Source organism: Phascolarctos cinereus, unplaced genomic scaffold (assembly GCF_003287225.1).
Source record: "Phascolarctos cinereus isolate Bilbo 61053 unplaced genomic scaffold, phaCin_HiC Scaffold_9;HRSCAF=440, whole genome shotgun sequence".
Lineage (NCBI taxonomy): Eukaryota > Metazoa > Chordata > Mammalia > Diprotodontia > Phascolarctidae > Phascolarctos > Phascolarctos cinereus.
Genome location: NW_027556402.1, coordinates 24,912,390 through 24,926,089, shown reverse-complemented (window position 1 = coordinate 24,926,089; position 13,700 = coordinate 24,912,390).

The window sequence follows — 13,700 nt, the reverse complement described above, 5'->3', positions numbered from 1 at the left end:
TCAAGACAGAATATGAGAAGCAAAGTTGCCTCCAGAATCCTAAGAATTAGCCAACCTCGAGGGATCCCACACTATGAGTGTACATACATGTATAAACACTGCATACAAACTTCAAATAAACATGTATGTATGCTTTTATGCATGTATATCTGTATGTATGTATCACAATAAAATAGCAATACTGCATTGTATAACGAAAGTTACTTTAATACATATAATTATTTAAGTATCAATTACAAAGCAACATTATGTATGTGTTTGGCAAATGAACCACATTTGGCTTCATGGGTAACCACTTCTGTTTCTTCTGTAGGATCATATGTCGGCAGAGTCACAGGTTGGATCATTTTAGTTCTTTTGTGACCTACTGACTTTTCTACATTAGTACCCAAGTTCATTGATTGTATAGGCCTATTATTATCATCCTTACATCAGTCAATAGTTCTGCATTACTAAACCTTAGATTATTTTATGTTATAAAGCTGATTGTCATTGGATCTTTGTGGCTACAGTTCTAGGTAGCAGTTCATCACCCTTGTTTGAATGAGAGTCATCTTCAATCCAATGCAGACATGTTGGACTGCCATCCTCAAAATCTTTACTCAAAACTACCTATTTTCCAGGGGTTCTCAATGCTACCTCAGAAATAACTGGATTTTACCATGACCCTGGGCAAGTCACTTAACCCCAATTACCTAAAAAAAAATTAAAAGCCCTGTTACAAATGAGGAAACTGAGGCATTCAGTGGATGAGTGTCTTGGCCAGGATCATAGAGCATATGAGGCAGAATTGAACATGAGTCTTCCTGAATGTGAACACTTATGGAATTGAGTTGTCTACCAAACATAGTATAAACTTGATATTGCCAACAAGGGGCCTCCGCTTACTTTTTTAATCTTATCATACACTACAACTGCCCTTCCCATTGCCTATATTCCAGCCCAACTGAATAGCTCTCTATCTGCCTTCTTTCCCTGCCTCTTCTGTTTCTGAGTCTCTATTAACACTCTTCATTCTGACTTAAAGTTTCTCCCCACTCCTTATCTCTATTGATTGAGGATTTTGTCAAGATCAGACTGAGATGCCAGCTCCTTCATGAGCTCTTCTCAGCCTCCCCCCCATCCCCAACCTGGTAAAGCGGTCTAGTATACTTTGTTTGGTTCCCTCTTCCGTACTCAGCTCACTCTTTCTTGTACCACAGATATCTGTGTGTTTCTTGTCTCTCTCCACCCCCATCCACCATAATTTTGAAAATTCTTTGAGACCAAGGACTGTGTTTTATGCCTCTGCATGTGAAGTGCTTTGCACACATTTGGAAGTTAATAATTGTTGAATGAAGAAATTGGAGTAGAGAGGGGCCTCACTGAGTAGAGCAATGACAATGAAAACTAGCAGGCCTGTCACGGCCCTACTAAAATAGAAAACATACCAAAAGCCTCAAAAAAGAAAACTTATTTTCACTGTTCTTCAGAGGAGATACAATGTGCAATTTGTGGCCTCCAATTTTGGGGGAAGGGGAACAAAAATCCTCTTTCCCAAGTTCACTTTGCTTCTGCTTATACCTTTTCACCTCCTCTACTAGTCATGAATCTAGATCCTACAATCCGGGGCCACAATGATTTTCTCAATAGAGTGATTTACACCTTTTCCTGGGCTGGGTGTCACTGTTTAGCTATGTTTGAGTTTCTCCCAGTGCAAATGTGTCCTGCCTCAGGGAGAACCTGGTCTGGTTTTCTTTAGCTGGCTGCAGATGGAAAAGAAAACACACACACACACACACACACACACACACACACACACACACACACTTATACCTCCTCCCTCCAACTCACTTTTAAAAAAGGCTTTAAATATTTACACAGAAATCAATGGAACAGAAAGAAGGGGGATTTAAAGTGAATTACCAAGTTTGTAATACAGACACAGGGATTCAAGAACAAATACATTCCTGGTTATCTTATCTTAATTTCAACTCCCTTGCCAATATGCACATGGCTCTGAAGTGCTGAGATCTTGGGAGGGGGTGATCTTTAGCCCTGGAAAGGAACAATTGCCTTTGCTGGAGCTGATTGCTCCAAGTTTCCCTAGAAAAGGAAAAAGATGGAAACAGGGAGAGGGAAATAAGGAGAACAGGTAAATTGATCTCTCTACTCTTTGATTCGCAAATGAGATAATATTTGTAAAGTGCTTAGCACATGGTAGGTGTCCTCCTCCCCACACTCCTTGCACCATTTTTGAAGGAATCAAATTTCATTTCTCTCGCTTACAAAAGTGATACTCCTCAGAAAACTGAGATACAAAGACTTCCAAATATTAATTTAAAGAGATGGGAGTGGGGGGGAGACAGACTAAGTCACAGTGATCTACCCTCAATTTCAACCTTGCACCCAAAATCCTGTCCCCCCAGAAACTCCATCTGATTGAGATCATGAGAGGAAGAAAGAAGATGCTGAGCAGAAAAGGAAGAAGAAAGAAAAGAAGAATGAGCAACATAGTCCAGAGCACCCTGGGATGGGTAATTCCCAGAGCAGCAGCCTCTCAGGAAGTAGTATTTGTTAACAAGACCATTAGATGCAGAACAGGGGAGCTCTTTCCTCCTACACTTTCAACTTTCAACAGAAGCAGCTTTGGAGGCTAGAGGACACACTGCCCTTGTAGCATTCTCCTGTGACTGGGGAGAATTCAGGCCCCACCAGCTCTGGCTAAAGGAGACTGTGGTAGATTTATTAGGAGTGGGAAGGGCAGTGCCTGGGTAAGGCACAGCCCATTCAGCTCCCCAGTGGAGCTGATTTTGCCTTCCCAAGGAGCTTTCTTTCCATGTAAAGTTTGTCTGTTTTAAGATTTTGAAAGCTCCTTTTTAAGAAATATTTTTCAGGCACACATGACAATATAGACCTTGCAGCTTTGTGGGATAAAAACATACAGGTCTGAGAGTCAAGGGCCTGAGTATTCTGACAGAAGCTGTTTCACCTATGAGTTTCATTTTAGTAATCTATGAAATGAAGAATTGCATTAGAGTGATCTCTACAGGTCCTTTTCGACTTTAAGTACCTAATATTCTTTGAAGAGAGGGGTTTTGGGGGGCAGCTAAATGGCACAGTGGATAGAGCACTAGCCCTGGATTCAGGAGGACCTGAGTTCAAATCTGCCCTCAGACACATAACACTTAGGAGTGGTGTGACCCTGAGCAAGTCACTTAACCCCATTGCCTAACCCCATCCCCCCCAAAAAAGAGAGGGGTTCTGTTAAGAAGAAGTCTATAATAAATTATAAGACAGATAAGATGAGTAAGGGACTTTGGGGTCATGTGAGCAACAAAATGGTGAACTAGAATTTTTTTTCTCAAACTTCATGACCTCTCAAAACCTTCCAATACAGAAAGTATATGTCAAAGATAAAGCAACTTCTGTTGTCTGCGTGGTCTAGGACACTAAGAATCCACAAAAAAGATTAAAAAAAAAAAAGCCCTGGAAGAACTGATGCTCACTGATCCTAATTAGACTCACTCAGCATTCCATCTCGCTATTGGCAGTGAGGTCCCACCAGCAGATACAAGGATACAATACGGGCTTATTTCACAACCCATCTCTATACTTCAGGACCCCCCCCCTCTTTCCAGTGCTATAGGGATCCCAGTTCCAAGCCGCAGAAGTTTCTTTGGGCCCTGACAAATAGTTTGGCATAGCCTGCTGGGGGCTGAAACCCAGGAGCACCAACACTGAAAAGCTCTGAACAGTCAGTGCTGGAGAAAACATATACTGAACTTCCAGTTCTGGGCCAGAGAATTAAGTAACAAAGGGAGTGGTACAAGTCACCAGGATAGGACACTGCATGTGGGGAGCTGTGCACACTCTATCAAGCCTGAGGGCAGAGTACAGAATCCACCAGGGTCTAGTTATGACCAACCAAAAGTTAGTTGGGGTAGAGACCTAGGTTGGTGAACCGTGAATTGCCCAATGTGAGAAGATGCTGAGATGCTTTGAGATCTAACCCCCAAGGAAAGATAAATCAGCAGGAAAAACAGTCACAACAGAAGGAAATATGGTCCTCAGATCTAGTAAGTGAATTCAGGCAGCTATGAACAAATACTGCAGGAAAAAAAAAGATAGAAACAGGAAAAAAAAACAGGAAAATAATCCAACATCCAATGCTTGATGAGAAGAATTTGAGGAGAATATGAAACCACAGCATGAATGGTTTAAAAGAGAAATGAGAATTATTAGAACAAAATCTCTGTCCTACACAGCAAAAATAATGAACAAAATAGAAAAACTTGAACCTTCAATGGCAAGCTTCACCAAGAAACAAAAGAGAGAACAATGAATTCGGTGTGCAAATACAGAAGTAAAAGACAATCTAGAGGAAAAGAAGAAAAAAAAAACCAAGAATATTAAAAGAGATAGACAAATAAGATAACAAGAAACAAGGTGAGGTACCAATCATGGCCAACAGAAGTTCACAAATCATTAGTTGGCCTTTTGGAATAAGGGCCTGTTTGTCATGTGGGCCTCAGGGTTAAGTAGAAACTATTACCTATACTTTTCTGGAGCAGAGAGTCTCAAGTCAATTGTAGACAAGACCTCTTCTCTCATAGGAGCATTTTCTTTTCCAACAAATAATCATAAATGTTCTGTTCAAAGAAAATGCATATCATTGTGCTTCTGCTATCTTTTTCAGCCTATGGCACACATTTGTGAATTTAGGAGACAAGGGAAAGAAATCATCCCATACACATGTACATATACACATAAATACACATATGCATATATATATATATATATATGCATACCTACACATATGTATATGTTTGTGTATATACATGCATATATGCATACACACATACATGTATATCCACCCTCCTCATCATTACTACCATTTCTATTTTTCTGGTCAAACAATGGCAAAGATGAGTGAGGATATGATGGAAGCAATAATTTCTCCTGGATATACCGGTCTTGGAGACTGGGATAACTTTTCTTAAGACCCCTGATCATGAAGCTTAACCTAGTTTTCAGCATCTTATGTGGCTTCCTGGTCACCTGAGGGCATAAAAAAGGCTTGACCAGGTAGAGTAGGGGCCCTTCAAATTTGGCAGATGTCTGAGATCTGTGAAAGCTACCACACCAATTACTTTGCTGACCAGACCCCTTTCTGTCTCTATGGCAAGGAGAGGTGGGTAGGTGGGAGGCAAGACAGTATCTACCATACATAAACACTGCATCCTTTCCATGCTATGGCTAAGTAAACTTCCCTTTATTCATTGTTGAATGACCTATGAGTGCCTCAGTTCATTCCGATTCCAAACTCGTAGCCCATTATTACACTTGGCAGAGTTAGTAGTTGATGTCATGGCCAACTTCATCATGGTTGAATGTGGCAGGGAATGGGAGAGGGGCAGGGAAGGTGATGCAAATGCAGAAAATGGAAAACTCAGCTTTCTAGATATTCCAATTCAGCCCACTGTATTGAGGGCCTCTCTGGTTCCCTTTGAAGAGTGGTCTCCATGGAACAGAGAGAAGATGCCCACTAGAACTAAGCAGTGAACTCAATGGGCACTAAATGAGGCTGACAGAAGGGCTGTGCTCTAAGAAATGATAAATGCTCAATGATATTAGATAAAACATGGAAAGCCTTGCATGAAATAATGAAGAGTGAAATGAACAGAACCAAGAGAACTCCGTATACAGTAACAGCAATATTGGTTTAAGAATGACTTAGAGTGAATAGGTTATTTTAACTATTATAAATACCCAAATAAACTATAAAGGACATATGAAGAAAGATGCTATCTGCTTCTAGAGAAAGAAATGGTAAATAGAAGTATATATAGATTAATTTTACATATATATGCATATATATATATATATATATATATATATATATATGTGTGTGTGTGTGTGTGTGTGTATCCACACACACACACACACACACACCCCTATTTGTGTCTAATGGTAGCCATCTCCAGGGCAGGGGTGGGGGTGGGGGAAAGAAATTTACATGATAATTTTATTATATATTTAAAAGTAATAGCAAGTTGTACACAATAGACTTGCAATTTCAAGTGCAATCATCTTTTTTTTTAATTATAGTATGTTATGGAAATGCTTGTTTTATTCCATAAATAAACACAGACAGACAGATAGATAGATGATAAACAGGTAAAGGGTTAAATAATTAAATCAGTGAGTCAGAGTTATTACTAACCATACTGGTGGAGCTAGATCACCAGCATAAGAAAGTTACAAGTAAATTTGTCTAGCACATTCAGCTAGCTATTCTAGGTAGAACTCATAGTTTTCACACACTGCCATAATAGCTAAGAGGCAGCTGATGGAACTTGTAACACCACATGTGAAAATAGCCATACTGGGAGTGGCAAGCATAGGCTTTTTGATGTGGAAGTATGGTTTCCGACCCTTAGATTTGATTGGAAAATGTGCTGTATCCTATTGAGATCAGGTATAGGGCTTATCCTAATGCTACTTCTATGGAATAGAAATGGAAAGGGTTCTCAAGTGCGGGTGGGCTTTCAACACTAAGAAACTAGGGGGTTGCAGGTGAAGTTTAAACACCAATCTGAGTCATTTTTAACAATAGTTAGTTAGAAGTGTATTGTGTCATGGACTTGGGGATATTAAAGAGGACCTACTCTGTTAGATGAGGAACATTCTTTGTCCTTTTTTAGGCCACAATGGTGGATAACTGGCCTAATAAAGATGAATTGTTGTTGAGGCCATTTTCTGTATGGGAAGTCTGCAAGCAAAGGAGTAAAGTTCCTAAAAGAAATGATTTTGAGAGAACGGATCTGTGGAACTGAGCAAACTACATGGACAGATATGAAAAATCAGAGGAAAACTGTGATGAAGTCTCTCAAGGGAAAACAATTGCTTTATAAGTCCTGAAAAGACTTACAGAAGCAAAATTGGGCCATTTGTTCTAAATGCCCTCATTTCCTCTTCTCCACCACTCTTCAAACCTCCTTTAAACTATTCCCTTCATTGCTTCAGTCTCTGATAAAGATGTGACCCTTCTCTTTGCCAATGGCCTACCTGCTATTTGACCTTATCCCATTCCATCCCACCTTATTTAAGACTTTCCCTGCACCTCTATCTTCAGTCTCTCCAGATCTACAGACTCCTCCTCTGTTGCTTAGAGATACACCCAGCTCTTCCCCATACATAAAAAACCCCTTCACTTGATTCTTTCCCTCCACTAATCTATCTTCTTATGCTTTTCTCTCTCTTTTTTTAATAACCAAACTAGTAAAAGCAATTTACTTTAACTTTCTCCATTTCTTCATCTCCCACTCTATTCCTTAAGCGCTTGAAATCTGGCTTCTCTCCTCACTATTCTACTGAGACCTGGATATTCAGGGTTACCAAGGATCACTTTATTGCTAAATTTTTGACCCTCTTGCTGTTTTTGAAGCTCTGCTTCAAACCCACTGCTCCTTCATACTCTATTCTTTTAGCTTCTTTAAAGTTTCTTCCTCTTGGTTTTCCTTCTATGCATTTAAACTGTTTCTTATCCTAGTCTTTAGGATATCTTCTGGAAGTTTGTCTCTTCTCCCTCTCCATTCTCTTTATTGGTAATAGCAAGACTTCCAAATTGAAATATCCAGCCCTAATTTCTATCCTGAGCTCCACAAAATCACAGAATCACAGAATTTCAGAGTTGGAAGACACAGTGACCATCTTGTCCAACCATTCCACAAATTTCCCCTAGAACATACCTGATCATCTATGACTAGGAACTCACTACCTCCCCAGGCAGCCCATCCCATTTTAAACCAGCTCTAATTAGCAGATTTTTCCCAAGAGTAAGCCTGAATTTGTCTCTTTCCAACTTCTACCTATTCCTCCTAGTTTTATTTTCTAGGCCAAATAAAACAAATCTAATCTTTTTTTGACATAACAAACTCTTCAAATGCTTGAAAGGAAATATCCTGCACCCTGAGTCATCACCAAGCTAAAGGTCCCCAATTTCTTCAACACATCCACATGGACTTGAGGCCCTTCATTTTTTTTCTGTTGTTGTTGTTCAGTTGTGTCTAGCTTTTCATGACCCCACTCAGGGTTTTCTTGGCAAAGATACTGGAGTGGTTTGCCATTTCCTTCTCCAGCTCATCTTACAGATGAAGAAATGAAGGCAAACAGGGTTAAGTGACTTCCTGCCTCTATCACCCAGCTGCCCCCACAATCATTTTGATTACCCTCTTTGATCACAGGAATAGTCTCCAGCTTATCTACACCCTCCTTAAACTATGTTATTCATAACTGATCATGCTATGCAGATGTGGTCTGGCCAGTATCAAGGTCAAAGAGACATCTCTTTCTGGGAAGGTGATCATCTCATCTCCATTGCAATCCAAAATCACTTTAGAGTTTTGGGCTGGCATAGCACCTTGGTAACTCACATTGATCTTAAGATCTTCTCCAACACCCATATCTTTTTCACAGAGTTTGCTAACCACATTGCCATAATCTTGTGAAATTAGGTTTTTGACCTCAAGTATGAGACTTTGCATTTACTGTTCCAGCCTGTCATTGGATCTAACCTCTGTCAGTGAGTATGTCAGCGATCTCTCCATCTTTGTCATCTGCAAATTTGGTGAAGATGCCATCTATGTTTAGCCAAATCTTTATTTAAACATAACAACAATAACACAGGACAAATGCCAGATCCTTTATGCACTCTACTCTAGACCTCCCACCTAGTTGACATCAAAATATTAATGGCTAGCCTTTGAATGAATTCAGCAAGTTTTGGATGCATTTAGGCCACCTGTCTCCAACTTGCCCAAAAGGTTAGAATGCAATGCATTATCGAATATTTTACTGTGATGTAGGTTACCTGTATCTATAACACTTTTTCCGACCTATTGGGTTGATAACTCTGTCAAAAGAGAATTGAGGTTAGTCTGGCATAGTCTACTTTTGCTGTGCTAGCTCTATTGGGATCACTGACCGTGAGAGATTGCTATCTTCATATCCCATGGGTATTTCAAACTTAACATGTCCAAGACATCGCTCATTATCTTCCCCACTAAGCCTTGTTCCCTCTAAACTTCTCTGTTTCTGTTAAGGATACCACCATTTTGCCAGTGACTCAAATTCCAATTTCAGAACCATTATTTCCCCCTCTTTTCTCATTCCTCCTTATTCAATTGGTGCTAGGTGTACCACCACAAGATAGCTAACATCTGCCTCTTCTGTCTACTTATATTGGCCACCAACTAGTTTAGGGCCTTAATACCTCTCCTTTGAATTATTCATTATAATAGCCTCCTAAATGGTCTACCTGCTTCCAGTGTCTTTCCTCTTCAATCCAACCTGCACACAAGTTCAAAAATAATCTTGCTAAGGTACAAGCTTGGCTATATCACTTACCTGTACAAAGGATGTCACTCACCTCTGCAAACTCCTCAGTTTGACATTTTCACAGTCCACATCCAGTCTACCTGTCCATGCTTATTTCATTTTATTCCATATCTTCAAATATTCCATCTTGTTCAAATAGTACCACTTATTTTCCCCTAACTTGGATGTAGCTTCTACTGTGCCTTTGAATATGCTTCTTCCCATGCCTGAAATGTACTTCCTGCTTTATCCCTGCCCTTTTGAATGCCTCTCTACCTTCCAGTTTCAGCTTCTGTAACACTGGAAACAGGAAGCCTTTTCTGATTACTACTAGTCATAATTATTTCCTGAAATTACCTTGAATTTACTTATCTGCCTATTTTTTTTTGTATCCTCAGTAAAATATAAGCAGGGAATGCATTCCTTGATACCTTGAACATAGTAGGAATTTAATACTTTTAAAATTGAAGACAATGTGATATTCAATAAAGGAAACTGTCTCATGAGTGGGTAAGTGAATTTGGGGCTAGGTACTTTTTTCACCTAGATCTGCGTTTGTGTCCAGGGGTTCTGTGTCCCTGTCCTATCTCCAGGCCAAAGTCTCTCCTCTCAGTTGTGTCCATCCAAATTGGGGCTAGCTTTTTTTGTTTGTTTGTTTGGCAATGGAGTTAAGTGACTTGCCCAGGGTCACGTAGCTAGTGTCAAGTGTCTGAGGCTGGAATTGAACTCAGGTCCTCCTGACTCCAGGGCAAGTGCTTTATCCACTGTACCACCTAACTGCTCCAGGGGGCTAGCTTTTCAAAGGAAGAGTAGTCACTGCAGTCTGCTGGGTCTAAGGAAAAGTTCAAGTGTCCTAACAAGGTCGATGGGGATCATGATTTATAGACGTTTTGGGACTGGAACTCTGTCAGGACCACAGTTAGGCTCCACTATATTTCACAGGGAAGTACCAGAGAGATAGACCATAGGATGGAATGAAAACATGGAAAGTCTCAAGGGATGGGGTTGGGGTGGAAGGGATGAGTGGTTCCATGGTGTTCCTTATTTCAGTCTCAGTTCACAAATGCCTTTGAATTACTGCTGAATGTGCAAACTTCCCCCCATCTCTCTTGTTCCTGTATGTATTTGTGTGGGAGAATGCTCAACATTACAAACAGAACACATGAAATAAAACTACCTTCTACTATTAAGCAGTTGGTGAACCTTTAGGCAGTATGTATATGTTAGTAATTATTGTGGTCAGATTTGGGGAATTAGAGGAATAATACAAAGGGACTGTCATCCTCTGAAGACTGATGTAAGGGTTCAGGGGTGGGGAACCTGTGGCCCTCTAGGTCCTCAAGTGGCCCTTTGACTGAATAAATAAAAGGAGTTGCTCTGTAAAACTTGGATTCAGTCAAAAGGTTGCACTCAATGACCTAGATAGCCACAGGTTTTCCACTACTTAAGTGATCAGTCTTCGTGAAAAATGAAGCTATTTGGAGGTAAGAGTCTCCCAGCATCCCAGTCCTTGTTACAATCCCCACCTTGTAGCTACTGAGTTGTCATACATTGATTCCCCCATCCTCTATATCTCAGACTTTATTAGATTGTGAGCTCCTTCAGGACAAGGAATATCTTTTACCTTTCTATGTATCCCCATGCTTAGCACAGTACTTGACACGCAGTAGGTGTTTAATCAATATTTATTGACTGACTGACTCAAACCTACCACCATTCCTTAGGACAGTATTTCAGGCCAAGCAGTACAAACCGATTACAGCAAGTCAAGTCTGGCAGCTGCACAAACTTAATGGGATGTTTTCATCTCTTTAGTTTGCAAATATTTTACCTTTACTTCCCAACCAGTATCATCCTCAGCCTCCCTCCTCTAAAAGAAAACCAAACCAAACAAAAAAAAAACTTTTCACAAAAATCTTGACTCTCTTTCAATCTGTTTGCAAGTCTAAGAAGAAAGCTGAATTTGGGTAGTGGAGGATACTTGGGCAGGAAAAATGTAGAATTCTAGAAAGTTCAGATTCAAGATGTTGGACACAGGTACCTGTTGTGGCAAACTGCCTAGGCTAGAAAAAAAAGAGAAACATTTAAAAAACCCTTGGAATATCTTCTTTGTTTAAATATTTGGGCATTGGTAACACTTAGTTTTGAATGCTTTCCTCTCACTTTCCTCTTATTTAAAAAAAAAGTTCTTGTGAAAAGACTTAAGTACACAGACCTACACAGTTGACAGATAAATTTACTTTTAATTTAACTTGAAGGCTTCCAGAGTTCTTTTTGGCCAGGTGGATCAGGTCAAGAAAAAAATCTACAGAACGATATGGGAAGCGATGTCTGGGCTTCTGAAGCAGCTCTTGTGTCAAAATCTAAATCTAGAATCTGAGAATGACTGCTCCCACAGCAGGGCACTAACTTCCATATTTCTCCATATCTAAGAGAATGTGCCATTTTTTTCTTTGCATCTCAAGTACCTAGCATAGTGCATAGCTCATTGGTGATGCCCAATAAATATTTATTGAATTTGAATTTTAAAAAGCCTCAGTTCCAGTTATTCCAGGAAAAGACATGACAAATAAGAAGACAATATTTAGAAGCATGTTAAGGGATTTTTTTATCCAAAAAGGAATGAATATTTACAGAAAGAAGAGGTCTGAGGGTATTTCTAGGAATTTCCACCCAGTTAATCCCAAATCACCATCTCTTAAACATACCTAATTTAGGCTATATTTCACACATTGTGCTTTAAAGAGGAAACAAAACTCTATTCACTCTTATCACCCAGGCAAATCCTCACCTTTAAATGCACTTCTTTAATATAAACTTTAATGTAAACCACATTGACATACCAGCTCTTCTCTAGACTTCCCCAGGTAAAATGTGGTCCTTGGAGGAAAGACAAATCCCTTTCCCTTGACATATTAGTATGGATGAGATTATCAGATATGACCTTGGAAAATATCGAGTCTAGGACAATGGGGCATATTGGAAGGGGGGGGGGTGTATGGGGCACTGGATAAGCATAGAAAAATCCTAGTTTCTCTTCAGCTTGGTTCAAAGCCAAGGCCTATAAACAGAAACCTTTCTCTCTTCAATATAGTACCTCTAACTTAACTCAATTTCCAGAAGTAGGGAAAAGCCAAGAAAAAGTGAGCAGTGATATCTCACTCCAAATAATGCCAATCATTTCAGGTCCTTGGGAAGAAAGTCCTATCACTCTGTTTCTAACACATGTATATCCCCAAGCGTAGATGATGGGGGGGCGGGGAAGGGGAGAAGAAGGGTAGGGTAAACATCGAGCTGTAAATAGCCTGATTAAAATATTAAAACTAACATTTCTGAGGCAGTCATGACAAAAGAAGCAATATGCTGTGACAGACAAGTGCGTTGGGATAATGTGAGGGACAGAAGTACAGGATTAAATCTCACCTCTGACACTTGTTAGCTTTGTGCTAACAAACTGATGATGCTCTCTGAGCGTCAGCTGTACTCATCTGTAAAATGGAGATCATATTTAGAACTGCAAATTTAGAAGCCATTCAGACCAATGCCATTTTACCAGAGGAAGAAATTCAAGTGATGAGACTTATCCAGGGTAAGCACCTGCCTATTGTGGCTTAAAGAGATTATGTATGAAAAGCCTTTTAAAGGTAATCTTTTCTGAGTCAGGTTGTTTGGGAAAGGTAGAAGCACAGGGCATTTCAAAAGACTTTGTTAGCCCCAGAAAAATGTAAGGAATCGGTCCTGCAGTAGAAGTGAAAGGAAGAAACGGTATCACCGAAATTCTCCTTCCGTTTCTTCAAGGGTGTGGAAACAGTGGCAAGTGCCAGCACTTTATTTTTATTGTTGCTCTTCTTATTGTCATAGCCATTATCATTATTTTGGATCAGTGCCGTTTTTACTTCCTTTGCAAGGGACTTTTCAACACGTAGACTGCTTTCAAATCCGTGGTCACCTCGCCCGCGTTAGCGCCTAAACATTTTTAGGTGAAAGATCTGAGGTGAGGGGCTTGAGGATGAGGGAAGGAGAAGAGAATCATTGTATCTGGTGGATTCGGCCCCTAAATTGTTTGTCTACAAGCACTCTTAAAGAAGCTAATTACCTTGCGACTAGTAAGAAAGCTGACCTTCCGGGATAAGCTGCGTGTTTACGCAAATGGCACATCTTTTGAACAGAAACCCAATAAGATAACGCAAGATTTCCCACACGATCGTCAGATGGATCTGTCTACCTGTTCCTGCACGTTTGCCGCCACTTAACACGTTGTTAATGGGGAGGGAAAATGCAACTTCCGTTATTCCTGGATTTTCTTCTTCGTTTTTACTTCCCCGCTTTTTCCTTCATCC